This window comes from Mauremys mutica, chromosome 8, assembly GCF_020497125.1.
Source record: "Mauremys mutica isolate MM-2020 ecotype Southern chromosome 8, ASM2049712v1, whole genome shotgun sequence".
In the NCBI taxonomy this organism is placed as follows: domain Eukaryota; kingdom Metazoa; phylum Chordata; order Testudines; family Geoemydidae; genus Mauremys; species Mauremys mutica.
The window spans coordinates 55,735,443-55,754,851 of record NC_059079.1 but is presented as its reverse complement, the minus strand read 5'-3'; the positions used below and the strand labels follow the sequence as shown (position 1 = coordinate 55,754,851).

At 44.8% G+C, this 19,409-nt stretch overlaps 1 protein-coding gene across 2 annotated transcripts in view; it reads left to right on the top strand.

Annotated features, from left to right (window-relative positions):
* NPL (N-acetylneuraminate pyruvate lyase) overlaps nucleotides 1-19,409 on the top strand; it is a 119,212-nt gene that overhangs the window by 63,738 nt on the left and 36,065 nt on the right. The gene's annotated exons all lie outside the window — the stretch shown is intronic.

Genomic DNA, 19,409 nt, shown 5'->3' with positions numbered 1-19,409 from the left:
CCATTCACAGCAGCCAGATGGTGCAATGCCTGTGAAAACACCTCCTCAGCAGTGGCATGCTCATCTTGTAGTTCAGTTGTGTTTTTCTCCAGGACTAAAGGCTGAATTGTTAAGACTCCAAAGAAAGTAATGATGGAAGGAAGCACTGCCCACTTCCATATTCTTCGTTATTCTGAATCTGTGTAGTCCTCCTGTAAAGCAGCAAAAGCATACAAGTGTATCTCTGGAAATCCCACAACTGCAGCTGAGTGTGGCTCATGGTGAGGCTGGCTAGGACTTCTTTTCAGTAGGCCTGATGCCGTGGGACCCATTCTTGGTTTAAAGCTATAAAGCAGTCACCCAAATTTTCCCCATCTGAGGACTGCATTAAGAGTGAGCCCTGTGTTCCCATTTCCCTTCTCTTCCAATGGCTGGGATGAGTTTGGAGATTTTCAGCTTAGAGAGCCACTGAAAAGATCAGAGACAAACACGTTGGAGACTGTTTCCACTTTTCGTCTCCAAAAAAGGGTTTTCTTCAGCAGAGTTTGAAATATGAGTTGTACGTGCACAGTGGGTTCACTTAAAGCATTCATTCTTGTTTTAGAGATGCTGAGCCAGACCCTCTACTGGTGCGAGTCAGTGTAGCTTCAGAGACATCACTGGAGCTGTAGTGTTTTATCCTAGCTGTGGCTCTGTCCCACTATCAATTCCAATAATATTCCTTATACCTACAGGCCCTTTTCCCAAACCCATTGAAATCAATGGAAAGGCTCCCACTGACTTCATTGGCCTTTGCATCAGGTCCAAATGGGGAATACCACTAGAATCAGTGATATCTGAAGACCTGGAATAAACTATTCAAGTGCACCACTGTACCACTCTTTGCCTTGGAAAGAGCTAATACTCCCTTATTTCAAAGTGGCCTGGAAAAGAGGCCTCAGAGAAGGAAGGATCTACTTACTGCCTCCTGTAGCTGATCACATCTGAGCTTTGCACTGAAAACTTATCAGTGATTCAGAGCCAAAACAATTGTCTGACCCTCGCTTTAGATTCAGCAAACCTGAGTGTAACATCCCACAACATGGTCCAGCCTTCTCACATACAGCTCCCTCACGGAGACCCTAATTCAGCAATGCACTGAAGCACGTTTAACTTTATTAAGCACATGATTTAGTCCCTTTTTGGCATTTATGTGCTTTGCTGAATTAGGGCCTCAATGGAATACTTTGCTTGTGGAAAACAAGACAGAAGGTACCTTTGACTCAGCTCGGCTGTTGGAACTGAGGCCAATTTTTCATCTGAACAATCGCAGATTTTCCTCTTCCTGTCAGCATTCCTGTGGAGTTTACAAGTTTATGATCAGTTCCATCAATTCTGCTTATAGTGGGATTCCTGCTGATTACAACTCATATCCCATCTCTGAACAGTCAGAATTTCCACTTCCTTTGTAAATATGTCTGCTCTAATCCCTGTGGAGTGAGCTAGTTACACAAGCATGCCTATTTCCAGTTTTCTTTCTGAAGTTCTCTGTCAGGGATGGAATCCAGGAAAGATAACCCTTCCACTGCTGACTGACCACCTCAGTCCCTTTGCAAGCTTTAGCTCCAGGTTCAAATGTCATCCAGAATCTCTGCTCACCAGAACATTCTTCTGAGTGTTCACATGTGGAGATTTTTTTTATAACCTTTCCCATTCACTGTTATGTAACAAATCTCCGGGACTTTTTTTAATCACAATTTTTTTCCATTACTGGTTTTTTCTCCGCCACTAAACTATGCAGATCAAACAAACAAACAAAAATCATAGTACTTCACTAGTGACTGGAGGATCCAGTGCAAGTTACCAGATTTTATGAAACTGAGTAAACTACAAAACAATTTTTAAAAGTCAAGGACATTGTTTTATTTATTAGTGTACCCCCTCAGGCTGCTCTGACATGCCAAGGAACCAGCTCTTCGCACAGCAAGGTGAAAATCAGGGTAGTGCAAAGGTGAGCTATAAACTATCCCCTTCCGAACTTGCGCTGTCTATTGTTTGTTCAGATCCCAGGATGAGGCCCACAATCTTTAAGTCACTTCAGCTCTTTGCCTCGGTTTCCCCATCGGTAAAATCACCTGCCAGGTAAAGTGCTTTGAGATCAGCTGATGAAAAGTGCTATATAAGAACTGGGTATTATTATTAATTATATAGTTATATATTAGTTCTCAAAGAATGCAATATCATATCGTATCACTTTTCTAACTTTAGCTACACAAGTGTAGTCATTTCATTCATGTATATTTACACTATCTTAATTGTCACCTGCCACACACCCGGCATTCTGGGGCTGGAGTGAAGAAGGAGATGTTGGTGGACTTGGGGAGGGGGAGCGGCTCTGGGCTCCGGCAAAGGATGGGGGGCAGGAGGGTCGTAGCCTTGGGCAGGAGGAACAGGCTTTGCCGGGGGCTAGCCTCCCCGACCCTGTGGTTCACCCACCACGTGTATAGGTGAGACAGTGAAAATTAATTCAGTTCATTATATGGACATCACAATGCCATACAGAATTTCAAACAAATGTGTAGAGCTGGAGTTAAATTTGAGATTAAAAATCATCAGCAATGTAAGCATAAAAAAGTACAGAAAGGTTGTAGCTACCAAATAGCCAGGCAACTTGGGAAAAGAGAGAGGGTTTATCTTGTGGTTAAAGCATTGGACTGGTGATGAGGAGAGCAGGATTCAGTTCCTGGCTCTGCCCTGTATGACCTTGGTCAAGCCACTCAACCAATATGTGCCTCAGTTCTCCATCTGTGAAATGGGGATAGTACTACTTCCTTTTTTGCACCCTTTTGGCATGTCTACTACAGCAGCACAGCTATGGCTCTGCAGAGTTTTTTCCATTTATGTAGTTAATCCATCTCTCCAAGAGGTGGTAGCTAGGTCGCTGGAAGAATTCTTCAGTCAACCTAGCCATGTGTACACTGGAAATTAGATTGACCCAAGTATGGTGCTCAGGGCACAAAACTTTTCACAGCCCTGAGCAATGTTGTTAAGTCGATCTAATTTCTAAGTACAGACCAGGCCTTTGTCTGTCATTGGGGCAGAACTCTCACTTTATACAGTGCTTAATGCACATGGGGCTCCAATCTCAGTTAAGTGCTGCTATAATACAAGTACTTGTACTAATTAAAAATAAATGAAAAAGAAATTAAAACACTAAGGAATATGGAAATGCACAGTAAGATCAACCTCACAATGTTAACTCAACTAGCAACCCCAGCATCCATCATGACTTTCGGGCTGGGAGGACTGCCATGTCCCCATTGTTATTTGTTTAAAAATATAACTGCCAGTTGTTTTCAATATATTGTAAATAACACACATTCAAATGAAAACAGTAGCATGTCAGAGTGACAGCCACAGACTGACAAGAACACAGAGTCTGGGGGAAGAGGGAGGGTCTGACATGATTTCTGAATGAAAATCTCTACAGGCGAGTTTAATTAGCTCCATCTGTGTATTCATTATTTTGGAAACCAGGGCAGCATCTGCCCGGGGGGCACAGGCTTTATTAGCAGACAATTTGAGCACAAGGCCGTCTAGAGAAAGAGCAAAACAGCAAGTGGAGGGCAGGAAAAAGGATCAGTCAAAACAAACACAGAGGGTTGATCTTGCTTCCATTGAAGACAATGGCTAAACTCCTAATAACTTCTGTTGTCTGAGGCCCTTAAAATGTCCAGGAGGAAGCCAAGAAGTCCCGCCAACCTTCAACACAAGTCATGCTAGCAACTGCTTGGCCCGCCATCCTTCACACAGACTCCCAGTTCCCCAAGGAGACAATGGGAGAAGGCAATTCATGAGCCAATGCCAACATCTGGCAGCTACAAATAGCAAGTTGGCAGTTCTGGGGGTCAAGTCAATGGTGCTGTCCAGATTTATTTCCTTTTAAACTATCTACTTTGTATATCCTTTTCCCCCATTCCCTGTCTTTAAGTTCTGCCCTTCCTTGTGTCCTTGGGTTCATCAACACCAGCTCTGAATGGTTTGCTTTCCCCTCTGCATTGTCTCATCCTCCTGTGTGGCAGGAGGAAGGCAAGTGGCATGGGTTGTGTTGTTGAGACAGCCATATCACTGAGGGCTATATTAATAACTTCACTCTCCCCATGCCCCAGTTCCCAGCTGGGATTCTCTTTCCTCATTTGACAGCAGATTTGCTTTGTGTAAGAGCAAAAAGCACTGGGTTTCACTAGCAGGATTAAATTGTGTCAGTGGAACCATTTTCAAAGCCAGTCCAGCTGCTTGAGGTTAGTGCTTAAGCCACATCCCAAGACATCGTATGCAGTAATAATAACAGAATACAAAATAGCTGTTTCGTAGAGCATCTTTTTTAGAACTACAGACTTGCAAAGTTTCATATCCCAAAACTGCATTGCTCAAAGGGCTTTGGAGACTTAAGTAACAAAGAGAGACAGCTAATTAACAAATAATAGCAGAAGGCAGGAGAAATAAAAGGATATTAATGGAGAGGAGAGATGTTTTCAGCTGAGGTTTGAAATGATATGTAGAGTCAATAAGGCAGAAGGGTTCATGACTGCTTTTCTAGAGTTGGAATTGGCAAGGGAAGAGGGGATGCAGGTATAACTCAAAAGAGCAAAGGTGGGATCCAGGTGGTAATGTACACAGGCCGTTCTGCAGAAATAATTATAGACATATATATAGAAGAGGCTGAAGGAGAATGCAAGGTCAGGATCAAGGATGATGACAAGGTACAGAGTGGAGTCAAATGGGAAGTCTGAGTTGAGGATAGAGACTAAAAAGACTGACTTATATTCGAGGAAGTCCCTCTTGCACAAGAGGAGTTATCTGCTTATAAGATGCTCAGCTGGAGAAAGCTGAGGTGAAGACACTTGTTTAGTGAGTCAAGAGACAGAGAAGGGAAGTCATTAAGGGGTCAAAATATGTAGATTTGAGAATCATCAGCCTTAAAGTAGATAAGATAAGAAGAAAACACTGTGGGACTCCACAGAGGAGGGGGTCAGCAGTCATCATTGCCAGAGATGGAGAAATAACAGTTTATAGGCCGAAGCAGAACTATGATGGGAGGGAAAGAGACAGCTACCTTGGAGGTGGCCCAGGAGGACAGAGCAGCCCATGGGGTTGAAAGCTGCACAGAGGTCAAGGAGAATGGCAATAAACCTCAACAAGAAAACATGGTGTCTGTCCCTGTTTAGGAGGGAAATTGTATTTATTGGCGAGGGCCAGATCATTTGTTATTATCTCTGTCTGCCTCAAAAAAACAAAATGTGTCCAGTGTATTTCAATGGTATTTAAAAGTGTGCCTCTCTTTTTCTTCCTAGATGCCCTTTCTAATGTTAGAGAGACAAGGAGGGTGAGGTAATATCTCTTATTGAACCAACTTCTGTGTTGAGAGAGAGAAGCTTTTGAGCCACACAGAGCTCTTCTTCGGGTCTGAGAAAGGTCACGTTAGGTCTCCGAACATCACAGCTAAATGCAAGGTGGAACAGATTGTTTAGCACAAGTAGCTTGCACATATTGTAAGGGACCATTCAAGATAGTGTGGCCAGATAACACCTCTGCAGTCTTAGGTCAAAAAAGGGAAGTTAGGGAGTTACAGATTGTTGTAATAAACCACTGCATTTATGGTTTATTCACCTTTCGCAGCCCTGAAGAAGAGTTCTGTGTGGCTCGAACGCTTGTCTCTCTCACCACCAGAAGTTGGTCCAATAAAGGATAGTACTTCACCCAGCTTGTCTCTCTAATATCCCAAGACCAACAGGGCGACAACTACACTGCTTTCCAGTGTTGTGAGGTGCGAAGCAGAGAGAGGAAGGTTGTTGACTCCATGAGTAGAATGGTTTATATTTGTAAACTTCTGAATTTATTAATGACTGAAACTCAAAGTAAGCATCTGAGGGCTTGTCATACACATCGTGTGCCAGCAATGCCCATCTGCTATGTACATCGGCCAAACTAGACAGTCTCTACAGAAAAGGATAAATGGACACAAATCAGATATTAGGAATGGCAATATACAAAAACCTGTAGGAGAACACTTCAACCTCCCTGGCCACACAATAGCAGATCTTAAGGTGGCCATCCTGCAGCAAAAAAAACTTCAGGACCAGACTTCAGAGAGAAACTGCTGAGCTTCAGTTCATCTGCAAATGTGACACCATCAGCTCAGGATTAAACAAAGACTGTGAATGGCTTGCCAATTACAAAACCAGTTTCTCCTTCCTTGGTTTTCACACCTCAACTGCTAGAACAGGGCCTCATCCTCCCTGATTGAACTAACCTCATTATCTCTAGCTTGCTTCTTACTTGCCTATATATACCTGCCCCTGGAAATTTCCACTACTCGCATCCAACGAAGTGGATATTCACCCACGAAAGCTCATGCTCCAAAACATCTGTTAGTCTATAAGGTGCCACAGGATTCTTTGCTGCTTTCATAGATTCATAGACTTTAAGGCCAGAAGGAACTATCATGATCCTCTATTCTGACCTCCTGCAGACCACAGGACCTAACCCACCCACTCTTGTAATGGGATAAGAGTGCCTTATTCTGAAATAGCACAATCCACTGGAATAGGAGTGTCCACACATGGAGTTAATGAGGAATAACTATTCTGCAATAACTCCCCCTGTAAACAATCCCTAAAAAAGCTTATTGCTAAATGCCACCAGCTGGAGCTAGCTAGGAGGAATGCAGTTCAATAATAAAGCAGGGCCATTAAATAAGTCTTTCAGATCTTCGGTTGGTTCACTGCTCAGGTCACTTCCTGAAATAGCCAAAAGTCAAAAATTTGCACAATTTCCCATTGAGAGGTGTCGGGGTATTTCTAGTATTGCCATTTTTTCAAAGAGACAAAAGTTGAACCTACCAACACTCCTTTGCATGAGAACAACATCTTGTCATAGACACTGAGCTGGTCTCTTGGGGATACTGCTGTTTGTTACGTGAACAGCTGCTGGAAATTAATACAGTACAATAAGACTTGCCCCGGGGCTGAGGAACTTTCCCACAGTGCTGTACTGGTTCAGAAACAGTGCGGTTTATGGTCCAGATTGATTAGACACAGCTCGTATTGTCTTTTCTTTTTCTATTCCAGGAATGGCAGAATTTGGGCACTTGCTATTTTGATTTTTCCCCTTCTTTCTATACTATTGGAATTGCAGTATTCTGCAGTAGGTCTCATGTGATGACAGGTAAAACTGCAACCAGGCTGCCTTTTGCTGGTACCTCACATGCTTAGCAGAGTCAGCTGAGTCAGGATTTGGATAGGAAACTTCCAAGGAAAATCCAGATGCTACAGGAAGGGGGAAGGTGGACTGGTTGAAGAGGGTTAGTTTGCCCCAGCATCCCCTTGGTCATAGGGGCCAAAGGTGGATGAAGGCTGCAGCAAATAGAGGATTTCCAATCATCATGGTGTCCATGCCATTGGTTTCAAGTCCTCTATCTTTCAAGGATAGTGTGGTGACTGTTGTGCACCAGTCTCCCCACTTTAAAAGAAGTGCCACACAGGCATCTTCCAGTTTTTGAGAAAATAACATTTGCACAAATTGAAAGTCTAGTGGCAATCGGCAAGTGGCAATGGGAACAGGACAGTGAAATCCGGAAGTTCCTAGTTACAGACCGACACATGGGCGGTGGGTGTGTAATACAGTCATCTTGCTCGAGGATTGAGGCAGGTCGAGCATCTCAGCAGCTGCACCCACTACTGAGCAGTCCTTTTTAGGATCCACTTGGCTCACCCCATATGAGGAGAGGGTTAGAGAAGGTACCATAAAAATAGTCTTGCCTCTGTTTTTCCTGGCTGGATAGCTGCATCCAGCATGATCACCACCTCAGCGATCGAAAATGTAAGAAACTTTTAAACTTTGGAACTTGGAACGTACATACGCTGATGGACAACTCAAATAGTGACCGACCAGAGTGATGTACAGCCATTATTGCTCATGAATTGAGTTGGTTTAACATCAGTATTGCTGCTTTGTCCGAAACTAGAAGAGCTGATGAAGGACAAGTGAGGGAGGAGAAAGGAGGATACACCTATTTCTGCAAGGTAAAATCTATAGATGAACCCCAATTGAATGGAGTGGGCTTTGCTATAAAGAAAAGGTCATAAGATGCCTCTCTGAGGTACCAGTTGGCATCAATGAGTGGTCTATGACACTCCGACTGAGGCTCACCAAAAATCAACAGGCAACTATTGTGAGCGTCTGTGCACGAATACTGGATGCTGATGAGAATGTAAAGGAAGATTTTTATTCTCAGTTGGAAACTATTTTATCGGACACCCCTACAGAAGACAAGATCATCCTTCTGTGGGATTTCAATGCACGTGTGGGACGAGACTCAGACCTGTGGAAAGAAACAATTGGGAAAGAAAGAGTTGGCAAAAGCAATTCAAATGGAATTCTGCTCCTGAGCAAGTGTGCTGAACATGAACTTATTATTACGAACACCCTTTTCTGACAAAAGGAAAAGTTCAAAACATCTTGGAGACACCCACGGTCAAAGCACTGGCATCTCCTCGACTACGTCATAGTCCGTGCCCAAGATCGTAGTGATGTACTTCTCACAAGAGCAATGACAAATGCTGATGACTGTTGGACTGATCATCGCCTTATTTGATCCACAATGAAAATTAAGATCACTCCCAAATGGAGGCTGCAAAAGAAGCAGGTCAGGCACAAGCTGAAGGTTCAAGATTTGAAGGACCCTATTAAGAGTGACCACTTCCAAGCAGTCTTAGAAGAAAAGCTCCCATCAGAGTTTCCGGAAGAAACTGAGGCACATTGGAGCCAATTGAAGGCAGTAATTATCAATGCCTGTGAGGAAACCACAGACTACCAAACCAGAAAACATTAGGACTGGTTTGATGAAAATGATGCTGAAATTGAGCAACTCATCAATGAGAAGAGAATGGCATTTCGTGCTTGGCAGAACGACATAAAACTGTAATATAAAGAGAGAAGCCCATGCCAAGGCGAGGGCAGAAGTACAACATAAAACCAGAGAACTTAAGAACAAATGGTGGACTGAGAAAGCACAAGAACGCCAACATCTTGTGGACATTCACAATACATGTGGTTTCTTTAGTGCCACCTAGGCTGTTTATGGGCCAATTTGTCATGGTATGAATCCTCTTCGCTCTAAGGACAGAACCACACTTATGAAGGACAGCGAAGCCATCAATTCTTGCTGGAAAGAATATTTTGAAGATCTCCTTAACCGTAATTCTGTGGTTGTAGATGAAGTCCTTGAGCAAATCCCTCAAAGACCATTTAGGGACGAGCTCGGAGACCCTCCCAATTTATATAAGGTACACAATGCCACCATGCAGATGAAGAACAACAAGGCAGCATGTCTAGATGGGATCCCCACTGAAATCTTTAAAAACGGTGGACCAGAGCTAATTCGGCAGCTTTACCTGCTTATCCTTAAAATCTGGATAAAGGAGGAGATACCCAGTGAAATGAGTGATGCCTTGATTGTCACCCTCTTCAAGAAAGGAGATATAGTGGATTGTGGAATTTATCGCGGTATCTCCCTCCTAGGCATTGCAGGCAAAGTGCTGGCGCGGATCCTTGCAACCCACCTCCTGCCCCTCAGAAGAAATTTTACCAGAGTCACAGAGTGGTTTCTGACCATGTCGTGGAACTGCGGATATGATCTTCACAGTAGCGCAGCTGCAAGAAAAGTGTCGGGAGCAAAGCTGATCACTGTACATGGCTTTTATTGATCTAACTAAAGCCTTTGACTCAGTGAATCGCCATGTCCTCTGGACTGTACTTTCTAAGATTGGATGTCTTGATAAATACATCAAGGTCCTAAAATTGCTTCATGATAACATGAAAGCAACTGTTCTGAGCAGCACTGGCTCCCAGAGTGAACCTTTCAAAGTACAAACAGGAGTCAAACAGGGCTGTATAATCACTCCAACCATGTTTGCGGTTTTTATCGCCGTAATTCTTTACCTAATTGCTGGGAAGTTTAAAGCTGGCATTGAAACCACTTACAGAATGGATGGGAAGCTGTTCAGGCTTAGCAGGCTGAAAGCCAAGAGTAAGATTTCCACAACATCTATTGTGGAACTTCAGTAAGCTGGTGACAACACAATCTTTGCCCACTCTGAGAGAGATCTTCAAACTATCTTGAATGTGTTTGCCGATGTTACATATGTGTTACGTATGTTTTGGTCTCACTCTTAATATCAAGAAAACTAAAGTGCTCTATCAGCCCTTTCCAAATGAGGTATTACATGCCCCATCTATCAAAATCAATGGAGTGGCACTGGAGGAATGGTGTCCCTAGCCTCTGTTTGTCAGAGAATGGAGATGGATGGCAGGAGAGAGATCACTTGATCATTACCTGTTAGATTCACTCCCTCTGGGGCACCTAGCATTGGCCACTGTCGGAAGACAGGATACTGGGCTAGATGGACCTTTGGTCTGACCCAGTATGACCGTTTTTATGTTCTTATGTTATGTTCTTAAGTCATATTTCATCCAAGGCATATATTGATGCAGAAATTCAACATCGCCTGAGCTATCCCAGTGTAGTTTTTTCTCGTTTACGGCACAGGGTCTTTGAAGATCACGACATTCGAACAGACACCAAGCTTCTTGTTTATCAAGCCGTTATTCTCCCAACACCATTGTATGGGTCCGAAACCTGGACAACCTATAGACACCACTTGAAAGTCCTTGAGAGGCACCATCAACGCTGCCTTCATAAGATTCTAAAGATCAAATGGGAAGACAAGTGCACCAATATTAGTGTTCTGAAAAAGGCAAAGACGACCAATATTGAGGCAATGATCATCCATCAGCAATTCCGCTGGACTGGTCATGTCGTCTGGATGCCAGACCATCACCTCCCAAAATAGGTCCTGTTCCTGAAAGAAGGGTACTGTAACATGGGTGGACAATGGAAGCATTATAAGGACTTGCTGAAGGACAACCTAAAAAAATGTAATATTGACATTGATACTTGAGAGACTCTTGCCCAAGATTGCTTAAAATGGAGTGAAGTCCTACGTGATGGTCCCCTGCATTTTCAACTTGCTCGCCAACAAGCCGAAGAGGACAAGAGGTGCAGGAGGAAGGAGAAACTGGTCTCCAGTCATGGTCGACAGCCTGCTGAGCCTGAAAACATCTGCCCTCATTGTAATAGAACTTGTGGTTCAAGGATTGGCCTTATTAGCCACCGGAAGATCCATAACTCCTGTGGAAAATGATCATACTCAGTAACAAGTGATCGCCCATCACTATCATCATCATCAGGGGCCGACTCTGTGGGTGTTCTAGGGTGGAAGCCCCTTCGAAAAAAAATTAGTGAGTGCTTAGCACCCACTGGCAGCCAGCCCCCCTCTTCCCACCAGCACCTCCTGTCCCCCAACAGTCCCGCTGATCAACTAACTCCTCTCCCTCCCTCCAGCACCTCCAGTGATCAGCTGTTCTGCGGTATGCAGGAGGCTCTGGGGGCGAGGAGGAACGGGGATGGAGTGTGCACGAGGGACAGTTCAGAATTGGGCAGAAAGAGGTGGTGCTGGGTGGGGGCTTCAGGGAAGGGGGTGGGTGGGGGCACGGTCTGGGGCAGAGCAGGGAGTTGAGCAGCCCTGAGGCCTGGAGGAAGCCAACGCCTGTGCCCTTGATCCCAGAACTTTGCAGGGAAGATCCCCCTCCCCAACCAACTTTTGGGATCACTAGGATCCAAGTGGTGCCTCCTCCTCCTCCATGTGACCTTCTGGGGGGAAATGGCAGAGAGGAGCCAGACCCCAGACACTAAGGACAGGATCAGCCAAAGCAGGGACATTCAGTTAACTTTCAGTTTTGACTGAATTTTCTCTGCCCTGCCTGTGCTGATGGGCTGTTTGCGCCAACCTTTCCTCTCCCCCTCCCTTAGTCTCTTCACTTCAGCTTCACTCCACACCTGCCCCTCTTACCCTCTTCTCCCCTGCCCTGCCCGCCTTACCCCACTTCCCTTCCCTTTCATTTAGCTGACCCCTCCTAACTAAACCTGCCCCAGAAAAGTTGTGGAACTAATACATTGTTTGCTGCCGTCACATGGTTCATTCTGCTTGTGTTAGACCTCTTCCCCCTCCCTGTGCCTGTCTTGTCTATTTAGATTGTTAACTCTTTAGGGCAGAGACTACTTATTACTTCGTTTGTACAGTGTCTGGCACAATGAGGTTTCATCCTTGGCTGGCCCTTAGGCACTACCATAACAGACATGATTAATAAAAGGTGTCATTCTTCCCACTGAATCAGCATGGATACAGTGCCCCAGAATGATGTTATCAGACGTTGTGCTGCTGGAGGTACCAGAGAAATGCAAGGTCCTGTGTGACCCTGGGCAAATCACTTCCTCTGTCTGTGGCTCAATTCCTCATCTGTACAATGGGGACAATAGCACTGCCTTAACTCACAGGGGCATTGGGAGGATACATACATTAAAGACTGTGAGGTGCTCAGATACAACTGTGATGGGGACCATATAAATACCTTAGGGCATGTCTACACTCACCTCCGGAGCGATTGATCCAGCGGGGGTCAATTTATCACGTCTAGTGAAGACGCGATAAATTGACCACCGGGCCCCCGTTGACTCCCGTACTCCACCGGAGCGAGAAGAATAGGCTGAGTCAATGGGGAGCATCAGCAGTCAACCTACCACAGTGAAGACACCACGGTAAGTAGATCTAAGTACGTCGACCCCCAAGTGTAGACCAGGCCTTAGATTACAAGTGCTTTGGGATGAAGGGTGCTCTGTAAATCATTATTATTCTAGTCCTGGGAAACTACATTCCTGGGAAGGGTGACTGAAACTCACTCTGAGCCAAGATCGTAGTTCTCTTGTGGGGCACTAAGGGGTTTTTCTTCTTAAAATGGAATCTTTTAGATTTTAAGAGAGTCCCTAATGATACAGGACTGTACAGAAACAGGCACAACACTCTGCTCAAGCTACCACAAATATAGAAACTCTAATGACCCTCATAAATAATGAGCAGTGAACATGACAGTGTCAAAGCACTGGAAATGGGAATGTTGATGTCAGAGGAAGTGACAACTAAGTATTGCTGCAAAGCAAGGCTCTTAAACTTAGGTGTGACTTCAGAATTTCCTTATGTGACAACAGCTTTAATACGCCAGAGTTTCATCCCAGAAGCATGTGCCCCCAGGGGCGGCTCTAGGCATTTTGCCGCCCCAAGCACGGCAGGCAGGCTGCCTTTGGCGGCTTGCCTGTGGGAGGTCCCCGGTCCCGCGATTCGGCAGCAGCCTGCGGGAGGTCTGCCGAAGCTGCGGGACCAGCGGACCCTCCGCAGGCATGCTGCCAAAGGCAGCCTGCCTGCCACCCTCGCAGCGACCGGCAGAGCGCCCCCCGCGGCTTGCCGCCCCAAGCACGCGCTTGGCGTGCTGGTGCCTGGAGCCGCCCCTGTATGGCCCCATTAATGAGCATAAGTGAATTGGCATAAGCAAGGTGGAGGAGTGTTTCCACTTTAAAGTAAAGATTCCAAAAGTACATTTAATCTAGAGATTATGGGATATGTTTTAAAAAATGAGCAATTAAAATTCACAGGTGAAATTTTCAGGGATCTATAGGAAAATTAGGCCCACAGTTTTAAAAATGTAACCATACCAAACCACAATTATTGTAAGGTTTCTTTATTGAAGACTAACAGCTTGGATGCAGAACGGTTAAATTCAAGACTGGTTTAAGCAGATATAACTCACTGAAGTCAGCAAAGTTGCTCCCACTTACACGAGGGGCAAATTTGATCCTATAAGGTCTAGGTTATCAGGACTGAATTGCTCAGAGTTTGGGAATGGGTTAACCTTGACATTACCACTCCAAATCCAGTTTCCTGGATCCTGATTCTGCAAAGCTTGTAACCATGTGCTTATCTTTAAGTAGGTGCTTAAGTTACATTGACACTGATAAGGCTTTTTCCCAGAGGGCAAGGATAGTCTTGTTGATAAGACTCTGGACTAGGACTCAGGAGATCTGTGTTCCATTTCCACCTCTGCCACTCACTCCATGTGTCACCTAGGGAAAGCCCTTAATCTCAGTGTGCCTCAGTCCTCCATCTGTAAAATGGGAGTGGTTGTCCTTCCTTTGTCACATCTTATAGCTGTCTTGTCTATTTGGATTGTAAGTTCTTTGGGGCAAGGAAAGTCTCTTAGTGTGTGTTTTACAGCACCTTGCACAACAGGGCCCTGATCTTCGTTGGCACTGGCGAGCACTTCTGCAATACAAATAATAACAAACCTTTGCAAGGTCATAAGTGAATGAAAATTACCGTGTCACAATTGTTTGAAAGGCCTGTGTGAAATGAATTTGGTATTCTCTGTCTAGTTCCCAGTGTGCAAGTGTCCACATGAAGAAAACAACACTTGACAGTCTAAACAGAGAGGCTAAAGACTAAACAGGCAACAGAGACTGAACTATGCTTTTCCTTAGAGGTGGTTCCTCCAGGATAGCATACGACAAGGCAGCTGGGGGAAGTTTGACGGGCGGCTGCCTGTTCTGGGGATGCAGACAGAACCTGAGTCTCTGTGCTGTCAGTGCAGCACTTGTCCCCAGCAATAAGTTCACCCACAAAAATATTAAGTTTAAAAAAAAAAAAAAAAAAGGACCAGGTCTAGATAATGGGATCCTCATGGTAATACTCTTACACTTAGATTGTAATCGCTCTTTTTCTTCTGTCTTTGTACAGCACCTAGCACAATGGGGCCCTGCTCCAGGACTGGGGCTGCTAGACACAGCGATAATACAAATGTTAATAATCAGACCTGCAGAGTCAAGGTTGCTAATGCCATTCCACTCTAAACAGCTGTTTTTACACCCTTTATAACCTCTGCAAGAAAACTACTTTGGGTCTCAATCTCAGGCCAAAGAGGGACGTAATTTTTTAATGCTTCAGTAAAATCGGCCAAGTTACATGGCAGTGCAAATCTACTTGTTTTGGTGTAAGTCGTATAATGTGTTAACAGTAATCATACATAGCCCTTATATACTAATTTTCCTCCGTAGGTTTCTAACACTTTACTGAGATGGGTATGTGTTGTTTAGTGTTGCCACCTTTTCTTGCCCTCCTGTTCCTCAGGAACAGCTCATACTTGTCCTGTGGTGACTCTCTGTGACGAGAAGAGCATTTTCTATTTGAAAAAAACATATTTGGAATATTAATTAAAAAACCATGGTATGGAACTGAAGAGGTTCCTCATGCTTAGCCCCCTCTGGTCATGGTGAACCTCTCGCCCAGGGCACATTCTCCTTCCCTTTTCACCGGGGAGGTAATGTACCCCAGCAAGCCTCAGCCCTGAGTGAAAGGGCCACTAGCCCCTGGGCATCTAAACAATAGTAGAGGTCAGTCATCCCAAGGAACCTCAGTTCTTCTCTCCAGTAATGGGAGTCACTCACTGCAGGAACTCATAGCCCTTCACATCACAGTTTGATCATCACCCTAAACATTCCCTCCAGCGGGCGGGGCATAGCATACATCCCTAAAGCCCTCCCAGCTTTCAGTGATAAACATCAGCGAAAGCATCTGCACTCTCCTTTGTTCCTGGGAATGCTCACTTTCAGCACTTGTTTGTGGACCCCCCAACCTGTTCATGGGGGTCCTACTCACGCCTCTTCTATCATGGGGTCACTCTCCTGGATACCCCATGCCTCACTACACACCTCTCCTATAGAAAGAGAGTTGTTTGGTATGGGGTTTGTCTTTCCTGGAATAGGAGACACTACAATGATGTATATACAGTATTCTGGATGAGTCACTGTCTAATCTCAGGAAACCCTCGGAGCTAATGTCCTCTATTGATATATAACCAGAATCTAAAGCAGAAAGGAAAATTACAGCTTGTCACTTCTCATTGTGTCAGGTAGAACTGCCAAAGGAAAGGGGAGAGTGTGTGAGAAAGAAGAAAAGAAAATAGCAGTGAAAGGACTTTAAATTATATATTGTCACTGTTAAAAAATGATAAATTAATCAAAATCAGTGAAATTTGCAGACAGACTGACCCGCAGATTGAGAATGCGGGGGTGGAGGAAGGGAATGCGAGGTTTTCTAAAAATATGGATTTAAGACCATAAGAGCCATTTATTATTGATCTCCTCTAACAGTAATTGTGTATATCAAAACACTTCCCAGAGATGGGCAGATCGCATGAATCCCATTATACAGATTGGGAAAAAGAGGTGCAGAGCCCCAATGGGACCACTAGAGGTAGAAGAGTGATCAGTGGTATTAGCAATATCTCAAATTTGCTGGCCACTTCTACTGCTCTGTTTGTGAACTAGATCTGCTAATATTTCTGCTCTTTGTTCTGCTCTTGGTAGCCCCCGCTGGCTGGAGGTAGCCAGAATGGCCAGGAGGAGCAGTGTGTATTGTACTGGTGTGGCAACTGCCATGCCCTTCCCCTTTCATGTTCAGCTCTTCTGCTCTGCTCACCCTCTTTCAGGCAGCTGGTGCCAATGCTGGCCCTAGGAGGGAGCTGGGTCTACTGCCAAACCACATTGAACTGGGATTTTCAATAGAGCCCAGCACCCACAATCAAGGTGAGGTTAGGGTTGTGCACATTGGCTGTTACGCACTTGAAAGTCTGGCCCATTCTGTCTGGCCTTGTACAGGTGCTCAAGACTGGGGCAGAGGAGGACCCTTGGTCCTTCCTTTCCCCCTGTTCACCCGCACAAGGACCAACCACAGTGTGCCTATTCAATGTGTACAGTAGCTCTCCAGAGCCAAAACACAGGACGTTATGTCAGTGGGTCATTACTGGCCACTGGGAACTCTCGTGGGACTTTTCTGTGAGACGTCCCAGTGGCCCAAGACCCAGTGGCCCAAGACCACAGTATGAATATTAGAGCTGGTCAGAAAATGTTTTTTTTTCCCTGCAGAAAATGTTGATGAAAATGAAAGCTGTTTTGATTTTAATCAGAATTTTCATTGAAAAATGTTGACTTTTTGTCCAAAAACTGAAATTTTTTCAGCTGAAAGTTGCCAAAATCAGTTTTCTAGTTATTGGTTTTCCAACAAAAATGTGTAAATTTTTTGAAGAAAGCAGATACTTGCCGTGAAAATGTTCATTTAATGAAAAACCCAGTTTTCCATCAAACAAATGATTGAATGGAAAATTGTTCAGCCCGCCCTAATGTATAGCGGATGCTGTTCACCATTCATCCCTAATGTCAAATATTGATACAATTTGTGATATTCATATGAGAGTTCTTGGTAATGGCATCATGACACATTACTGTTTCCTCATTTATAAGAGGCTCTAAAGTATGTGTAATTATTATTTATTATAAGAATATTAATTAATAAATCTGTTTGCCTCAAGGAACAGCTTCCAAGGTATTTATTAAAACTGTGATTCACTTTTTCCTCCCCAGTGTGTCTGTAAACTTTTGTGCATGACTAAAGTCAAGCACCCAATTACGGGTTTTCTTTAGAATGCCAATTAAGCTGTTAATTAATTGATGGTGGTGTCCTTCGGTACCTGACATTGATATAGTGCAAGAGAACAACATAGAACGGAGCAGAAATAAAACACAGTAACACACAGCTTTTCATTTTTAGCTCCACTTGCCAAGCAGTTTTGAGGATGCCTCTTTAAAAGTCTTGCCAATATATGTCTGTCATAAAAATGATGCCCATATATAGTCTGAGCTCGTAGCATGATGAGTGGTTAGAGAAAGAGGCTCAGATTCTAGGAGGGACACACACTGGTGTTTGACTAGGTCAGGGGTTGGCAACCTTTCAGAAGTGGTGTGCCGAGCCTTCATTTATTCACTCTAATTTAAGGTTTCGTGTGCCAGTAATACATTTTAACGTTTTTAGAAGGTCTCTTTCTATAAGTCTATAATATATAACTAAACTATTGTTGTATGTAAAGTAAATAAGGTTTTTAAAATGTTTAAGACACTTCATTTAAAATTAAATTAAAATGCAGAACCTCCCGGACTGGGGGCCAGGACCCGGGCGATGTGAGTGCCACTGAAAATCAGCTCACGTGCCATAGGTTGTCTAGCCCTAGAGAGGCTTTGCCTGCTTGCTACATCACTTATTGCTAGTGAACCAGACCTTGCAGTCCTTGCTCAGGGAAATAGCCTTCAGTAGGAATTTTGTGGAAGTAAGCATTGTAGGCTTGAGCTCTTATTTGTTCTGTTCCTCAACAGCAGCTGTTTTTTTCCTACTGATCATTATACTTTGATTTTCAAAATGACATATTTTGGGGGTGTCATTATCCTTACATTATAATAGACTCTCCAAGATAACACTAATGGTTAATCTCAGTTGTTGGCTGACACCTGCTGTCATCTTTTATCCCATTGGCTCAGGGTCGAAACCCTCTTGGGGGGAGGGAATGGACAGGCAGATCCTTTAGCAAAGACCTTGCCTCTTTCCATCTGGAGAAGCTCCACAGAATAAAAAGCTCGCCAAGGCTGTTAAATCCTGATAATGCTTTGAGGGGAATATCTTTGCTTGGACAGATTGAAAGACCAGCCATGCCCTCAGTGTAACCAGAAGGCTGGCAGTTCTAGTCAGGGGCGGCTCCAGGCCCCAGCATGCCAAGCGCGTGCTTGGGACGGCATGCCACGGGGGGCGCTCTGCCGGTCGCCGGGAGGGCGGCAGGCAGGCAGCCTTCGGCAGCATGCCTGCGGAGGGTCTGCTGGTCCCGCGGCTCCGGTGGACCTCCCGCAGGCGTGCCTGCGGACGGTCCGCTGGTCCTGTGGCTCTCCGTCCGCAGGCACGCCTGCAGGAAGTCCACCGGAGCCGCGGGACCGGCGACCGGCAGAGCGCCCCCCGCGGCATGCTGCCGTGCTTGGGGCGGCGAAATGTCTAAAGCCGCCCCTGGTTCTAGTGCTGGTCTTACCATGAACCCTTACTGATCTGCTTAACCCTCCAAGTGTCGGTACAATGTTTGTGTTCCGCAGTAGCTAAGTTCTGGGAGCGAGGGAGACAGAAAAACTACTCTGGGTCCATGCTACTAAACCAATGCTGGTAAACGTGATGGGCCGAATTCATCCCCAGTGTAACTCCATTGACCTCAGGGATGATTCTGGCTTGAGCAATATGCTTCAGATCATACTGCATGCTTCAGTGAATAGCACATGCCACGCACATTTTGAAGGGCACTATCATGTGCACTGGATGTCTGAGATGAGAATCTGTCCTTTCATCCCAGGTTATATGAGCAAAGATCTTCCTGCTACTTAGATTGTGAGCTCTTTGGGACTTCGAGAGTCCTTTCATTCTGTGTGTGTGTGCACGTGTGCGTATAGTGCTTAGCACAATCCAGTGGGGCCCTGATCCCTGACTAAGGCCTCTAGATCCTACCATAAGACACATGGTAAAAATACCAGTGTGGAAAACAGAGAGGCTTCCTACGCCTTGTTACTTGTTCTATTGCTGCGA